Genomic DNA, 18,962 nt, shown 5'->3' on the forward strand with positions numbered 1-18,962 from the left:
TTTCCTTTTTCCTTAGATGTTGTAGCAAAACCTATTTGTAGGTTATGAATATCCATAGTAAAGTGGGAATAAATATTCATGGTGAAGAATCTTGTTACATATTTTTTGAAATGTATATATGTTTAACTTATGCTTTAATTATTTTTATAATAATAATAATAATAAAGTTATAATTTAGTTAAATTTTATGATTTATTTTTATCTTTGGCAATGTGAGATGTATCATTAGGCAAGTCTTTTGATCTCTATCCATATTTTTCAACCATTTAATTTATATGGACACAGTAGTAATTTAATTCTTGATAGTTATTAGGTGGATAGTACGTTAATATTCTTGGAATTGTTTTGTAGTAGTCAGGATACAAGATTGATATATATTTCAAAGTTAATGATGTCGTTTCTTCTTTTCAATTTAAGTAGAAAAAAAATCATATCCACAGGTATCTGGTTTCCATTAGGTTCTTATTTATGGCATTGAACTCTTATTACTTATTGTTTCTTTACTATGTTTTTCTTCTTACATTTTTTCTTTTACCAACAATTTAATTTATATAGCTAAGCTAGTTTAGATAAACTTGATCAAAGGAAACATGAACCACATTATATTGGTCTCTCTTTTTGTATTGCATTATTTTGTTTTTTATTTCTACATTAATTTTTTTTTTGTGATAATATAATCCTAACAATTCTTATCAGGGCATGGCCCTAATGCACAGAAAGGATCATTGATGGTTGGAAAATTTGCCGCTAAATTGTTGGTTGTTTTTGTAGTGCCAATTTATTGATTGAGTTGCGTCCTATTGGTAATGAGGACAATGATACTAAGTGACATGGAGAAATTAAATAGGGATAAATTTTCACTATGTAAATCACAAATGGAGGATATACTAATTTATAAGGATTAATATTTTACAATTGACAGAGTAGAAAAGAAGCCATGATCGATGGAAAATCAAGTTTGGATCAAGCTAGAAAAAAATCCATTATCATAAATTTCATGCGGTTGTAGGAGTCCTACTGGGTGGTGGTGATCAAACTTCACTCATTCACATTCAAGACACTTGGTGGCAAACTAGACTACATCATGCTTCATTCATGCCCAAAAGAAGATTTTCTTCATGTCTTCATACATCTTCTACATGCCAAGATGTGCACAATAGATTTATCTACATGACTCTTTAAGGATGGTTCTTCATATACTCCCTTCATCACGGATGTACATTCTTTCTTAAAATCCCAATAGTCCATATTGTTCAAAGGAATATTCCTCAAAATTTGATTCTATGATCTTCTCATTCTAGATGGTTGATACAATCTTCATATACCAACCATATTCAAAGAGTTTTTACAACACGCACTCTCTCAAATTGACCCTCAAGTGTACCAGGGAGAAGGTTTGTGGCCTCCTGCTTACTACATTGTCCACCATATTCTCATTTTCCTTGATGTACAAAACCCCAAAATTTTGCTCATGAATTCACTCCATCACCTATATCTAACATTTATATTCCTCTTAGTGAAGAGATTCTTTAGACTCACATGATCAATTTTCAACTCAAAACTTCTTCCGACAAGGTAATGTCTCCATAGTTTCAAAGCTGGCATCATTTTTGCTAATTCTAGTTCATGGGTAGCATATAGATATTCATGTTTCTTCAACTTCATGGATACATAAGCTATTGCTCTACCTTCTTGCATCGACGCAACTCCTAATCCTTGCTTCGAAGAATCTATGCAAATTGTGAAGTCCTTCTCCATGTTAGACACATGAAGGATCAGTGCACTGGTAATTAATCTCTTTAGTTCGATGAGTGTAGTGTCATATTCATCTATCCATTCATACCTAACACCCTTGCACTGTAATGCGTTGATGGGTTTCACAATATTCAAAAACCCTTCCATTAATCTATGATAATAAATTTCTAGCCCCATAAATCTACACACCTCATGAACATTGTTTGGCACCAATCAACCCATTATGGTCTTCACCTTTCCTGCGTCAAATGAAACTACAAGGAAAATACCTTCTAGTAGAGGTTATAATGGATGTTTTTAGTGTTACAAAATTGGAAAAAAAAATCAAAAAAACCACTGCTACAACATCCATTTGTGGTACTGGATGTTTTAACAGAGATGATAACAAAACATAATCGTATCTAAAAAAATCTAGGTGGTCATAGGTTTTAGAAGATGTTTTTTGGCAGTGAACTTAATGGAAAAATAACACAAAAGAACCAAGGCATTGAAAACAACGAAAGTTGGTGCCTAAAATTTATACCACCCCAGTGCATATATATTAAACAAATGCTTTGGGTTGTACTTTTTAGGAACAACACTAGGGAAGGCCAACAAATATTGCAGGTCATGTGCTTTTTTTGAAAATCACAGCACCGATGCATATGGTTTTTATAAAATAACCAGTGGGCTACTAATATAAAAGGATTGGTGTTGTTACTTTGAATAATGCATCAAGGTTGGAAACAATATTTTGTAGCACTAGTGTGTTAGATCTATGAAAGCACTGGTTCTTTAATAATTACAATGCATTGGGGTACTAAATGCAAACAATATTGGTGCTTGAAGAATATAACACCTTGGTGCTTACGATTTTTTGAACACCTCGGTGTTGTAGTTTTCAGGAAAGGAACCAACCATGAAAAAAATATTTTTGTAGCAGTGCTTTTAGATCAAATAATGCATCGATGCATGTTTATTTTATATACGTGCCGATATTTTGTATGAGATTTTCTCTTTTTTAGAAACATCGACCTGTGACAGTGAAATTATTGTGATTTTTTAAATCTATTATTCATCAAAAAATCAACATATATCTCATAACAATACTCATATAAATTAAATTTTCATTAGTTTTGTTATAGACATTTTTGGGCACTGCAACCCCAATCATATATGTCCATAAACCAAGGGCTCCTAAGTCCCTAAAAGTGTTGTTCCAACTCCTAAAAGAACAAGGTCAACTGATTACATCATCTCCAGGAAGTTCTCCATGAAAAACTACTTAGAACTGGTCAAAGTTGGACCATCTCACCTGCTCCATGGTCAAAGTGCGCTGCATCCCACCTAAATGCACATGGGAGGTGTGATGCATACTGAAAATCCCTTCTATGGGGTGCGATGGGCGAGAGTGGACAAATGGTAGAGTCAATTTGCGAGGTGGAGGATCATGGAGTCTTCCAGAAACTTCTCTTGTGACACTTGCCTCTCTGCATTCGCCCAGGGATGAGTAAGAGATCATCAATCTCCAAGTGGAATCAAGAACTATCAGAGAGAGGACACTAATCAAATCTCAGAAGCTAACTCACCTCCCTGCAATCATCTATATATGGATCCCTCATCCTAGAGATCCAGAGGCCGGAATTTTGTATCTTGTAAGGAAGCGCTGCTGGTTTCTTGGTGTAACATCATAGTGTTGGGTGATCTAAGCTTTTCATGAGGTGAAGAAGGGCTTTCCTGCTGAGAGGATGATGCTGGGTCAGAACAATTGGTTGTAATCCTCTTTGCTATTCTTGATATTAATAAAGCTATTCAAGTTTTCCTCCACATTCTTGTATGATTGATGATATATGCATTTGTGTGGTCAATATATATTTGGTCCTATATTGTTTATGATAGTAGATCTCTGTTCTTGGAAAGTGTTGTGCTGCTTTGATTCCATAGGTGCTCTTTGAAGCTGGGTAGACGAGGAAGCGAGTGGCAAAGATCTATCAGAAGGGAGAGGAATCAAGCAAGGAACCAAGCGCAAGACAGAGGTTGGTCTCCTTTGTTCCCCTCTTATTTACTTCTCATAAAGGAAAACGAAAGTAGTTTTAGTTTGTTTGTTTCTAAGATAGCTACCAGTCTTAGTGGGACTAGCAGCTCTGCCTAGCGCTTATGAATAACCCCCAAAGACTTCCAAGATATCTTGTCATATCTCCGGTCCAATTTTCAAAACTTTCTTTCAGATTCATCGATATTGAATTATTCAAATGGGCTTCGGGAGCATCGAAGCAGACCCTTCAGTTTCATCCATTGAACCATGACCTGCAGCATCGCCATATGAACCAGCAGCGGAATAGCCTAATTATTCACCATAACTTTGCTAGGCATCCCTACCCATTGCTAGAGCCATAGCCAGTCTGTTGGCTTTATTCATGCCTCTTGCCTTTAATGGGAAGTAACGCTCCTCTCCTCTCCCTCTCCTTAACAGTCGAGCACCTAAAGGTCCTTATGGTCGAGTACATGGAGTGTAAGGTCCTAGGAGGTGTGGCGAAGAAGAAGAATTCACCCACATACTGACTCGGAATAGTCCTGGGAACCTCAGAATCATATACCTTGAAAACTACCTTTGAAAACTATGTCTTTGGGTGGGTGGGAATAGCCTTTGGAACAACCTACGCCCTACAGCATATGACCTCACCCTTGGTAACTTCAAACTACTAGACCTTCTTCCTTGCACTAGGAAGCGCAAGCCCCTCCGGGACCTTGGTGGGATCTTGAAACTCCTTTGGACCTTCCTGACACTATAACTTAACCTATGCTACCTACTACTGACCCTCCTGACACTCAGCCTTTGGAACCTTTGCATCAGAATTTCTCCTTTAAGTAAATGAAGAGGTTTTGTCAATATGTGACAACTAAACTTTATTGCCTTGGCGGCTAACCTCGCTGGTTGATCTCCTTGACATTGGAACCTACCTATGCTCTTATGGACCTAGTTCAACTTCTATATGCCGGTATAGTATTTGAACGGACTACGGGAGGACTCCTGACACCCTAATACGGGATCTCTGCTTGGTCGAGCCTCAATGACAACATCCTGCCACGAGGGAAAAGTCCGGAAATGGCCTAGTTAATATAGCTGAAATTACACTTTAGGTCTCCAGATGGGAGTGATTGATCAATTTGATTTATGATGAGTCTGCTGCTTCCCCTAACGCGCCCAGGCGCCTGTACTATAGCATGGTATTTGAAGAATTTCAATTGATAAGTATCCGTTATATCTACGTATATATAACACTGCAGCTATGTGATATGGGCTATGGCTCATAGTGTAAGCTAACTCACTACGTGCTCACAACGTAATAACGCCCACGACATTCCGGAATGACTCACAAACGGCCCCTAACTAACCAACCTCATTGTTGCATATCGTTCGTTGTGGCACCTCAATTGTAAAGCTCCATCGGTTCCCAAACAGAAAAGAAGGCATTGCATCCTGAGATCAACTAGCGACATCTACATCTGATTCGAGTACCGGCATCGCGATTGCATAAACTCTTGGGCATTGAAACCTGGGATCGACTACCGGCGGCTATCGGCTATGATTGGCTCTTATATTATATAGAAACGCCGTAAAGGGTATAGTTCATTAAGAGGAAAATACACATCGCGGGAATACAACTATATTTTCTCTTGACTTAAATAGGCACTTGAAATTAGTTTCTATAACCGGGATGCCCTTTCCCCCTTCACTAGCCAGAGGATAAGGAAACATTTCCCACATATTCCCAACAGATGAGAGAGATTGAGCTATGTCGTTTACTTACGAGCATATCCAATTTAGCCACGTTATCGCCAGAAAAACGAGATTGATCAATCTCAAATATACCCTTAGGAAGTTGACCTATGATTGCCGGGATGCCACTAGTCGATTCAGGTGGCGATCCACTCGGTGACGATGGATTCTTTTCTTTTTGCGAACGATCGCTAAGGTCATTCAATCGTTCGTTATATATGAGATTATTACGTTTTCCCTGCATCGTATTAGGTGGGAAATGATTGATAGATAGTTCTTTTTTTAGGTTTTTTTCGCTAGACCTCCTCTTCGGGAAGCACTAGATCGGCCGTCCAGATAGTATATCAATCTCCTCACGAACTCGTACAATCGATGCCACAGAGATGGTCAACTCCATCATCGGAGAAATAGGTAAACGAGCGACGATTTGACACCAGATATCTGGAGGTGCGAAAAAAGCTGCTGTGGGAAGCGGGGAAACCATGAAAAAACGACGATTCTTCGTGGAAGTTTTCACAGAAATACCCTTATCTGGCAAACGGATCACAATTACGGGTACTTGGGAGCATATTGATGAAATGAACGAAATACGAACAGTTGACATAATATGGTCAAAAATCTTAGGTTGTAACTTGATCATGAGCAAATTAGTTGATGTTGTACCCGCAAAGCATGGGAAGTGCCGAACATTGGGAACTACCCGGGAAAGAGTGAGAAACAAGAACGGGAAGAAGCGAAAACCACTTGGGTAAAAAAATTGATTGTATCTCGCCCTTCGTTCTCCGTAGCAACTGGGGATCGAAGAGCACCAAATTTGATAACTTATGGAGGGAAAGACGGAGTAGGAGCATGCTACTGGAGACGTAGTAACACATGTTGAAGAGGCCTCCGTCAATCGTGTACGAACGGAATACGGGTCCAAAGGCAGGGTCGGAGAGGGTTTAGCTGATGGAAATATTGACTCTTCCGGGAACCAATGACGCGTAAACCATGTCGAACTAAGACCAATCAATATCCGAACGGAACGAATTCTAGCTTCTCCCGGAGGAGTTTTCGATGCAAAATTCGTATGATACGGATGAAAGATTCATACAATATTCGCTCGTCCGTCCAGCGCAACGGGCGCCAACATCTTCGAGGGAAAGGGATACCGGGGAAGGGATAACGGGAAAGGAAGCAGCACTTTAGCAAGTGGGTGCTTCAGAATTTGTGTAGGGATAGTTTCAGGATAGTGAGTGACAGAATTTGCCTTCCCTACTTATATTTATTCCCCTCAAAGGGCTCTGCGAAGTCCTGGTCTTACCTGCCTGCCTGCCTGAGTGAGCTAGCTCTGCAAGGTCCTGGCCCTTGATTTCTTCCCCTTGGTCGAGGGGAAGGAATCAATATAGGGATAAACTTACCTACGGGAAAGGGATCTTCGCTACGGGTCCTGGCTGGGCATAGCCCTTCGCGGAGCTTGCCTCTTCCGGCACAGGACCTTTTCAGACTTGATTTCAGGTGTTCCTCTCCTCTCCCTCTCCTCTTCCTCTCCCTTATGGTCGAGCGGCCTAACAGCACCTTATGGTCGAGCACCTAAAGGTCCTTAACATTCGAGCACCTAAAGGTTCAATTTACTTATTGGGTGGGGGGCCGTTGGTCGAGCCTGCTTCCGCATCCTCTCCTCTCCCTATGGTCGAGTACCTAAAGGTCCTCTCCCGTTCGTCGAGCCTGCTTATGCATCCTTAACAGTCGAGCCTGCTTACGCATCCTCTCCCTATGGTCGAGCACCTAAAGGTCCTTATGGTCGAGCACCTAAAGGTCCTTATCAGTCGAGCCGATGGCCGCCTTGACAGTCGAGTGTGCTTACGCACCCTCACCATCGGAATAGTGAGTGACCCCTATGAAGAAGTAAGGGCCCTCCGGTCCTTGATGCTTATTGGGTGGCCCCTCTCAAATAAGTAACTAAAGGGTGGTCGAGCCTGCTTGCGCATCCTCATCCTTTTCTCCTTTTTCATGGGCAAGTGAAGGCATATTAGTATTTATACATTGCGCTTCTACCTCTTTCCGGTCCCAGACAGATCACTTCCCCTTCTTCCTGCAAGTCTCAGTCAGATCCTAACCCGAATGAACAGCTTCCCATCCATTGAGATAGTCTCAGGCAGAGTCCCGCCCAGAAGAAAGATCCCTATTGGATTCAGACAGCGAATTGAAATCGGGAGATCGCCAGATGGAATTCGACCATCACGAACACAGGTTCCTCCATGTCGTCCGAGAAAACCCAGATCTGAAATACCCTCCTTCCATTGCTCAATCCAGCCTTTACGGTTCCCAGATCTCCACACATGGGCGAGTTGTACCTCCAACCGATCGGCTACCCGACCACCCTACTTTTATCTAGCCTTCATCACAGCGGAGTAATCCCGAGGGGCTTCCCGGGAGAGCGATTAGGTGCTCCTTTTCCTTTTGAACAGTTCAGGACCTTGCCGGATTTATGCCTGTGGAAAGCTGTCAAAATCTCTTTCGAGCCAGCAGCTTCATCTCTTCCTTGCACTAGGAAGCGCAAGACCCTACCGGACCTTGGATTTCCTTGGATTCGAATCTGCACTTCCTGGTCTACCGTAAAAGGTCCCTACATCTGCCTTGGGATATGGAGATTCCTTTCTCCTTCAGCTGGTAGATCCCCTTGTCCTTGGCGCCACCAACCCTAATTTGAGGCGAGCTAGGAATTGAGAAATAAGAAGTACCCGTGGTTATTTCTCCTCCTCTTACCCCAACATCCCCTACCTACGGACCCATCCCCAGACGAATGTCGGTTGAGGAAAAGTCAGTCCTAGATGCTTATTGGGTGGGGGGCGATGGTCGAGCAAGAAATTGATTTGACTTATTGGGTGGCCCCTCTCAAATAAGTAACTAAAAAGCCATGCGTTAGCATGATGGCGGCCTTATCAGTCGAGCGATTTTCATTCATTTGACTTATTGGGTGGCCCCTCTCAAATAAGTAACTAAAAGCCTGCTTCCTTGATGCTTATTGGGTGGCCCCTCTCAAATAAGTAACTAAAAGCCTGCTTCCTTGATGCTTATTGGGTGGCCCCTCTCAAATAAGTAACTAAAGGGTTGTTGAGCCTACTTACGCATCCTTTTAGACGATTTCTGAGGTCTACGCAGGTTCCCCAGCTTGAGTGTGTCAAGTAGCCGTAAAACGCACGCAAATGCCCTTTCAGACGAGATTCCACGGGGCTCTCGATGCATGCCTCTGGAAAACTACCGCAACATAGGCTAGCTAAAGAGAGATAGATCGAGTAAGTCTACATTGAATTATATATGCCATTACGGCAACATCTGAATCTCTATTTTATGAAGCCGCAACTACCACATGCTCATATATAACTAACTACGCCGTATCTAGCAACCAAGCTACTTACGGAGGAGGCTTATAAACCGCCCCATTATGGTAACCCTTCGACCCAGGAGGCTTATAAATCTTCCCATTATGGTAACCCTTCGACCCAGTAGGCTTATAAACCGCCCAATTATGGTAACCCTTCGACCCAGGAGGCTTCTTCCTATTATCCATCCTCTCCTTATCCTTCCACCAGGATGGCTCTTTCGGCTTATGGGTGGTTTTACCTAATTTACCCTCCAGTCTAGCGACCTCTTCATTCTTCTGTTTCATAATACTAGCATTCATCTCACGCAGATCATCAAATTGATCACGCAGATCATCAAGTTGAGCATCCTTATCCTGAATAAGCTTATTCTGCCTCTGAATCTCTTCAAGAATACGAGCATTAAAATCAACCGTAATCTTAGCCTGATCCCGCAGCTCTTGATTCATCTTAATAAGACTATCAATCTGCTTTTGCTGAAACATCAACTCATATTTGATAATAGTGCTTTCCTGATCTCCATAGTCTACGATATCCTTAGGTTGTGTAGCAACCCATACCTCGTCCTTATTAAAGATTGGGTCCCTTTTGGTATCCACTTTAATTCCAAGCTTGACTAGGGTCTCTTTTTTGATTATGTTTAGGGTCTTCCAATCTATTCGGAAGGGAGATTCCACGATGACCTCCTGAATTGGAGACACATCAGCCAATTGTGACTCAAACCATTCAGCTATTACTACATTTTTAGCAGGACCCTTGTGCTTAATTATATCACCAGCCTCTTTATCTCTTATTAAGCGAATAAGTCTTAGGAGCTAAGAAGAACCCACCATCCTCGACAAAGTCCTCTAGCTTTAGCTTACCCAATTCCATGGATGAGATTTCTTCTTCTGGAAGAGGGCTTCCTAGAATGGCCGAGTTTGTATCAGTATAGTAACAGTCCTCCCTGGATATGTATTTGTACATATGAATATGAGCACAAGCCGAAATAGCTATGGACAACTGAACAGCCGAGATCTTAGGTGGATCCCAGTCGGAGTTGGAGACATTTGTCGTATTGATAAGGTAACTGACAATATAGTAATGATCGCTAAGCTTGCCAGCATATGTAAATTTTGTCCTATGAATCAATTCTTCATATCTGACCCTACTGCAGACCTCTGTGACAGTACTTTCTGGGTTTATGCCAAATCGACCGTACAACGAGTTCATTAGGATCTTGTAAACATACGCCATTGCATCATCACCATTTCGCTTAGCCTCTTGTCTCTTGGAGAAGAGGGTAGATACGAAGCTATCGAAAGGACTAGCCCACTCCTCGAACAAGTATCCCCTTAGGGGTATAATCGTGTAACCCAAGTCTCGTGCAAATTTCAACTCTTCGCTATAATAAACACCTACGAATTTACCTGTTGGAAAGAGTAAAGTGTTATGATGATCCCTATAGGGCTGCTGGTTAACTGGTCAGTTGCTGCTATAATAGCTATAAGAAGACATGGTCAGATGAGTATTGTTACTGTACGTATCTATTTTGATTGGTAGGGGTTGCGTGATGAGACATCGGGATAAGAGAACTTTCCCTTTGTGATAAAGCCGCTTGATAAGATAGCTTTGGGATACAGGTTCGTGAGAATAAAATAGCTTCGGGTCAGATAAATTGGTTGGGGTAAAGTAACACCTACTTTCTGATTGACTGAAGAGCGCATCCCCAGAGTAGGCATTCTCAAAAGGAGGAAGGTAGGGAAAGTTAGTTCTTAAATAATCCAGCGTTTGCATGCGCGCACCAACCCACCCACATTGAGAAAATATGGGTATTCTACCCCACTCACTTCCATTCATTGTAGCATCTGAAGTTAATAGCACTAATGTTCTCAGTGCTTACCCCTTTGAAATCTCTGATCTTAAGACATTCCAAAGGAGGAATTTCGCTTCGCCCCTTAGCGAGCTGTCCAACTAGCATTATTCGAGTAAGTGAAAACAGTCAGTGCTTCCAATCAGGGTGGTGGGAGGTGTAATTAAGGAAGCACTGTAACCTTCCCTGCTGGGGTTGTGAAAAGAGGTAAGGAGTCAAGGCAGCGGTACAGCGAATAATAAGGTCTTTCAAGCCGAAAGAACATATCTAAAGCAATATACACAGTTGAGGTTGTCAAGAAGATCCCAATATGAAAAGGCATAAAGTAGAGGGCTGGCACCAGGTTTGGTAGGTCCGTCGAAACCTAAAAACCTCCCAAATGCATGCATGTAGATAAAGAAAACACCTTTTTTTGAGGGGCCCCGAACTCGCTTTTTAGATAAAAAAATAGCCTCGTCCCAGCAAGTTCTGAATGCTAAGTAATTCAATCATTTGCCCGACCTAAAAAGAAGTATCTAAAGGTCCCGGAGGGGCTTGCGCTTCTGAGGGCAAGGAGAAGTACGAGTTACTAAGTGTGTGCACCCACCAGGTAGGGGACAAGGGTTGAAACGGTTTACCTCGGTAAGTCATTACGTTTCTAAAACATAGGAAGCACGCATCACTAATTGACACACTTCCTTCTCCTCGTAGTAAAGACCCCCAAAAAGACTTATACATCTTCATTTCCATCAATGCAAAACTAAAAGAACAGTGAGTATTGAATAGGCCGGCCAGATGGATTTGTTGCTTAACAGAAAGGAGCATGCACTTTATTACTTTCACCAGCACTAGTTGAAGCAGATCGACCAAAGCAGAACTCAGACACTAGCAGCCCCAGATCGGCATTATAGGACAAGACATTCTCATCTATTCCCACCCAACACTTTCCCAAAGAAAATGGAATGGAGGTTTTCTGGTTGCCTTTTGCCTATCACCAGAAGCCTAAACAAGTCCAACAGATGCCTTTAGACGGAAGCCAGTCGATATCAGACATGCTTGACTTACGTTGATTCAGCGTTGAGCTGAGAGAGTCCAATCGATGTTGAATGATTAGGATTCGCGGTTTAGTTATGCCAACCGGGATTAGTCTTCAGCCAGTCAGTGCTAGCTGATCAGGGCAGCTCTAGTCAGTCATTGCTGTTATTAACTCTTCTCAGTGCCAGAAATAAGTCTATTCTTGGGAAGCTCTACTCAGTCAGTGCAACTCTCTTTTCATTGTTACAAGGTCATTGCCTCAAGGCGTCGATCATAGTTGAAAGCCAGTACCGATAAGGAGGTGTCATTTACTAGAGCTGCCAATCATAGCCAGTCTCATAGCTGCAGTGCAAGCACCTGACATAGCCAACAGAGCAATAGATCATAGCCGATTGCCAATCATAGCCAGTCTCATAGCCAGGAGGTCATAGCCAGAAGGTCTAGGACCATGTTTACATTAAGCCCAGTGTTTCCTAACTGCCGATTTAAAAGAACATGACATGACATGGCAAGGCACAGGTCCACCCATGTTACCAACAGCCGTGAACCAATAGCCCCACCCAACGGCGCACAGTGAAAGAAACGAAAGTCCACAGTTACCATCACACCTGCAGTTCACCGAAAGCCCACCAGTGGAGCCCGCTGATCGATTGCTGCTTGCCCGTTTAGATATTGCTTACTTACGCTAAACAAACCTAGGGAGGTGATTGAAACTGATAGGACCATGTTCCCAACATCGCACAGTTAGTCTGGAAAGACCAGTTAGTCTAGAAAAACCAGTTCACCCGTCCACGCACACACCCATCCCAGAGTGACACTGTTTTACCGAAAGCAGACCTACAAAAACCATATCGCCAAGTAAGTTAGTTCGGTCGAGCACCTCTCCTTATTAGTCGAGCATGCTTACACACCCTCACCATCAGAATAGTGATTGACTCCGTCCCTCTCCTTGATAGTCGAGTGTGCTAACACACCCTAAAGGTCCTCTCCTTAACAGTCGAGCCTGCTTGTGCATCCTTAACAGTCAAGCCCCTGACCAATGGGATGAATTAGATCGCTGGCTTTTTGAGATGGCTTTGAATTCGTTAAGGTATTGATTGGCCCGGTAGGGTGAGGTACGAACGCTCAACTGGCCGCCATCGCTCGACCAATGGGAGAGGAATTTATTACTTGTCCCACACCGGGCAAGGACTTGGAGGGGCTTGCGCCTCACCCTCACCCTCACCCTACCGGGCCTTTGAGTTTCAAATCTCAGAGCGAGCTTTGACCATGTCTCCCGAGAAGAACCTTTAGGTGCTCGACTGTTAAGGAGAGGAGAGGAACTTTAGTTGCTCGACCACCGGGAGAGGACCCAAAGGGGGCTTGACTGATAAGGAGAGGATGCCCCCGGTAGGTAACTTGAAGTGAAAGAAAACGTTGAAATGACTTGTTGCTACCCCAAGGATGGGTAGGATCTTAGCTTGCTAGATGAAATAAGGGTTTCCCTTCTGTTCGATGACCCGACCGTAGTTATGGCCTCAAATTTAGGGATATCCGAGGGTAGCTTAGTTGGCATATTGGGCCAAGTGGTATCATGCTTGATGGGATCGTTGATGAGTTTGGTCAAATCTGGGAGATGAAACCCTGCCATGTAAGGCAAAACGGGTTCCACCACCTGCATATCCACCATTTCGATCCCCCAATGAAACTGATCCCGCTAATGAAGCTATCCCGTCGTCCGGGAGGGAGAGAGGAGTCGTTGAGTTGGCCGGGTTGAAAAGGGGGAAATTCATTAATGAAAGGTGGAAGCGACGATAGGAGCTTGCTCTCTGTTTCAGTTCCGGGGCAGAATTATTGTATTCTTGCAAAAAAGGGTGCTGCCTAGCAGACATGCTCGTAAGTAAGAGAAGGCCGTTAGAGAGAGAAGGCTCGTAAGTAAGAGCCAGTCATTGCCAGGAAGGAGGCTAGCCGATACCCAGTCACATTGCCAGTGGGCATTCCAGCCGGTCATTCCAGAGGTTCATTGCCAGAGGGGGTCCAGTTGTCATAGTCAGAAGGTCAGCCAATAGACAAGCGGCTTTCTCCAATTGGAAGCAGATCAGCTCGCCTGCCCCATTATATCGATACCATGCATGGTCGAATCGGGCGGCCCGTAGGATAGGAACCGTACCTACCATAAGCTGACTCATCAAGCACAAACACAGAAATAGAATCATCACTCCAAGCCCACAACACACGAAATCCGGAAGTCGGAAGATCCCATCCAGTCAGTCCAATCCGGTCTTATTCTAAGGTAGGTTCATAGCCTTCCTTCCTAAGTGACATGGTCTAGGGCTCTAGGTCTATTCCTAGCCGGTGGGAAGGTTCCATCGATACAATACTAGAAGGTTGTGGTTATTCTAACTGATTGTTCCTAGGGTGAAAGGGTAAGAGGAAGGTAGGTGGCTCTTCCTTTCGATCTAGAATTGATAGCTATGGCTCATCAACTTGATCAACTGTATCATTTACTTATGAAAGGTGAATTGGCTCTACCGATCCCGTAGCTTTCAAGGAAGGCTTCCCTGAGCCCGATAACAAAATGGCGACTCCACTGGGGAGCGAATAGATTGTTTGTTTGTCTATATTTGTTTTCTTTATAAACTTACAGACAAAGCCTGAAGTCAAGCCAGCTAGCCTTCGAACTGCATTTGCTATGCAAGTGCAAAGTAGATCAACATTGCTTCAGTCTATCTCTGGGTTTTGTTTATGAACTGAACAATCGATTTACAAACTCTCTAATTGCCCTTGTGGTGGCTCTAGTAACCTCCTTAGATCTACCCCTGTGATTTATTTACTGATTATCACTTGCTCGGCCTAAATCCCTGAACTGTGCTGCAAACTGTGATCAAGAACTAGATCAAAAGTCTCGCACTGTACCATCGCACCCTCTCTTCAAGGATATCAGTATGCATCACACTTCCCGTGTGCTGTAGGTGGGATGCATAATAGAATCCTTGTGTAACAGGTGCGCTGATAAAAAAAGGTTAATTTTGCCTTCAGACTTTGGTTTTTCTTCATTTTTTTCAGCTCTATTCAGGAGTTTTGATGTCTGTAGTCAGTATACCTCTGTTGGAAACCCCCTTCCTTGCCATTATTCCGCCTCCATTGTGCAAAGAACTGTAAATGTTTTTATGTATTGTGAGCCATTTTCAGTTCTCTTTTACAAAGAAGTAGCGTAATTGAACTGTCGTTTCTTGATTTGGAAGTGTCGCAAGTGTCGTTTTCAGTCATAGAAGAGAATCTGATTGTTCTTGATAGTCGATTACATTGTTACTCTTGTATTTGATTTGAATTAGTAGTTTTTCAAGTGTCAAAAGCAAGTTTTCAATTCCAAATCGCAAAGTGTCGCCATTGTCTTCATTTTGTCTTGAAAAGAAGCTTGTTAGTAATGTCGCTTTGAAAAATAATTCAGATTTACACTTAGCTTTCTTTTTATCATTCACATATTAAGAAGGTTGAAAACAAATACATGCATATGCATTTGCATTTAGACTGTCTTTTGGTTTGATTTAGGACAGTGCATATAGTGTGTGCTCTCTGCTCTATGTTGAAAGAATATCATCTCTCTTTCTTTAGTAGCTAGGATTTTCATTGCAAAAAGAAGATTAAACGATTGTTTATCATCTTAGATTTTATTTTAGGAATTGTATATCTACATCACGCAGTGAACCTGAAAGGAAAATTTCTTAAACAAGATCAACTGTAAAATAAATTTAATGAATCTAAAAACGCTTTGGAACCTAATGCACAACATTTAGAAGTCTAGGCTAGAGACGTATTCCGGCGTCGTAAAGCCTGGTAACTATTGTTTTCATTGCTGGTTGGGTGATTCCTCCACTTTGAGACGATAAGTGCCAGTACGGACTTGTGCTCCCACGTACCGTCGAGTATATATTGGGAGACCACAATAGGTTATATCCTTTATCCATAGGAAGCCGTGTCTGCCGCCCTATCGATCGCAATGCACTGAACACAGCATTCGGGAAGATTGACTATCGTACCGTAAAAAGTATTCTGCAGTTTTGCGATTGGTTTGGTAATCCCTCTGTCTAGATTTCCAGAGTAGTCTCTTTCATTCCTTTTCAGACTCCTTAAAGGAAAATGTCCATCTGAGCACTTGTCACTTCAAGCTCATTAAAAATCGAAGGCGACTAGAGTCATCTTTTGTTTTTTCTCTACTCTTAAAAATTGAAAAAACAAGTTGTGTCAAAGCATCTAAAATTTATTTTAATTAGAATAAAAATCACCTTTCATATGTTGGTCTTAGGTTGAGAAAAATGGAGTCCACCAACCAAGGATTTCCCCTTGGAGGAAATCCTAGTCCTTTCTCCTCTTGGGGAGATGTTGGTGCACCCCATATGGCCACATTTTCACTTCCAGGATTGACAATTGGCCTACCCGTATGGCTCTTCTCGACCTCTGTCGTTCAGAACACCGTGATTCCTGAACAATCAAGTAAGCAACTAGACGATACCAAAGCTACCCCCCAACCTTCTACTTCATCCGATTCTCCCTCTCCTCCTTCCTCTTCACTTGATGGGGCTGGTAAAGCCCAAATTCAAGTAACTAAGAAGAAGAAGGAGAAGAAGAAGAAAGAGAAGAAGAAGAAGGAGCCAAAGACGACAGGGGGCAACCAGGCATCATCTAGTGAAAATCCACACACTGCGCTGTCAAAGCCTAAATCTCCATGTGTCATTTGCAAAGGAGATCACTATCATCGAGATTTTCCCTGCATCCCTCGGATCTTAAGGGATTGGTCTCCTCATTTGCACAATCCGGTGTTGACAACCTCTGATGATCATATTGAAAGTACATCGTCAACTAGTGAAAGCGAAACGTCGGGACAGAAAAGGAAAAGTAAATTCCTTTGTAAACTGTGTGAAGGCGATCACGCCATCCACCATTGCCCCTTCTTAGACGAGGCTAAAAGAGTTTTGGACGACCGTCCGATTTCACTGTTACGGCTTCCTCCTGGATATGAGAAACTCTTGCCAAGTCCATCACTAGTTGAAAATCCGACTGACACGCCCTTGTGGTGGGTCGAAGTGTCTATCGTTGAAGATAAACCATCTGAATCCACACCAGACGAAAGTCAAAGGGTTGAGGCGGTAGTTGACCCGGTCTTTCCTTCAGAAGGTCCATCTTCAAATGATATAGTCACTGGAGAGAACAAGAATAACACCATTCAAATCCTCTTCGTAAACACAGACTCCGATGAACATGGGGGCAGCCTACCCGTTCCTTTACCACAGGAAGGAAGTTCATCAGAGTCATATCCGGCCGTCTATTCGGTCCCACCTCCAAGCAACCTAGTTGTTTCCTTCGATTTGAATCTACTAGGTAGACCCCGTTTACCGGCTAGTGTACCATTTCGAATCATTGCTCAAATATACAGAATGGTCATGGTCGGTACCATCATAGATGAAGGGGCTTCTGTGAGTATCCTTTCCTCAACTGCTTGGAAAGCGCTTGGTTCGCCATCACTTTTGCCTGAAATGAGAAATCTAACATGTTTTGACAAAGGAACCAGTCGACTGTTAGGGATCCTTCCCAATGTGCCGATAACATTGAGAAGGAAAATCGTTCACATGAACGTAATGGTAGTCCAAGGACCCCTAGATTATAATCTACTGCTTGGACGCGACTATATTTATTGCATGGGAGCCATTGTCTCCTCACTCTTTAGAGTAATGTGTTTTCAGCATGAAGGAAGAGTGGTCAAGCTCGTAGACCAGCTTTCATTCCCCAGCTCACACATAGCAAATAGTCAAATACCATCCCTAAATGGTCTTTTCACGCAAGGAATGTCTCGTCAATCCCCAGTCCGTCCACCTGATGAGCGTGAGTGATTCGGAAGGACATGACTGAAACCCAGGGGGCATGCACCCTGCTCTGTTTCGACAGGAAAACCTTGGCCATAGGGTAGGTTTCCGGGAAGGATATATGACTAGTTTATGAGATTAGACCGGAATAAGATACCTCCGTCTGAAGGTAGTCCTTTCTTGATAGAACAAATGTTTTTTTCTGCAAATTGATGGGTAACCTGTAAAAGGTAGGCCTTTCCCGATAAAACAAATTTTTTGTCTGCAAATTGAGGGTAACCTGGGAAACTCTACTTCACTATACCTGAGGGCATGCAAACCTTTTGGCATGCAAGCAAAGAGTGACCATTTATTTTTTAAATTTGTAGGTCCTCTAACCCTTTAAACTCGTGGGATTGGTCGTTTCCTAACTTGCATAAAGAAAGGATGCGAGGCAAAGCTTTGAAAAAAGGCCATCTTAGATGAGACATCCTTATTATACGACTGGATCGAGAAGTTCTTATGTGGAGTTCAAGCTCGTTAAAAAATAAACATAAGCAGTGAGCAAATGCTTCCCCCAGAGTTTAAGCTCATTCATTAAAAAATGAAACAATTTCTGGTAAATAAGCATCGTGAATGCATTATCATCAGCCTTTGAAGCCTTGGTCATGTTCTCATCATCACCTCCACTCTGTATTGGCCGATCATTCACCTCCATTTGATTTTTTACCCTTTTTGAGGAACAGCTGCGAAGAGTGATCCTGTTAGCCATCCTTGTTACACTGCCGTGATTGGAAAATTCCAAACCTTACCTGGAATTAGTTGCTACCCGAATTTATCACTCGTTCCTCGAAAAATGAGTCTCCTTTAAGCTCTTTTCATCTGACTCGTAAAATATGAAAAGATTGCCGAGTAATTGGCCTCTCCAGCTCGTTAAAGTGACCAGAAGTGCTATCCCTCCTTTAGATTTTAATCTTTTTGGACCTGAGGGATTATTACACAAAAAGATCGAGCGCTTGTTTTGTTTGGCTCGTTAAAATTACCGAAAATTCATCCCTTTTGTATTATTTTATACTTTTTCGGACTTAAGGGATTATATGACGAAAAATGATTGTTGGAGTTTTCTTTATGTCCCTTTCAGACTCTCTAAAATTGAAAAGGACCGAGTTATCTTTGTCGTTAAACTCGTTAAAACCGAATAGCGACAAACTTGTCCATACCGCCAAGAACGAGTTTCACTATCGCTAGGCTTGTTAAAACATAGCGATGGGTTTGCCCGAAGGGCAAATTATAGAACAAGCATATGTTATCCTCCTCAAGCTTGACAAAAATAAAGAGGTACTGGTCAGCAATGACTAGGGAAAAATTGGGAAGAAAACTTGAAGAAACTTTATTGG

Source organism: Pinus tabuliformis, chromosome 7 (assembly GCF_031772625.1).
Source record: "Pinus tabuliformis cultivar Carrire ecotype Pingquan chromosome 7, CPIR1, whole genome shotgun sequence".
Lineage (NCBI taxonomy): Eukaryota > Viridiplantae > Streptophyta > Pinopsida > Pinales > Pinaceae > Pinus > Pinus tabuliformis.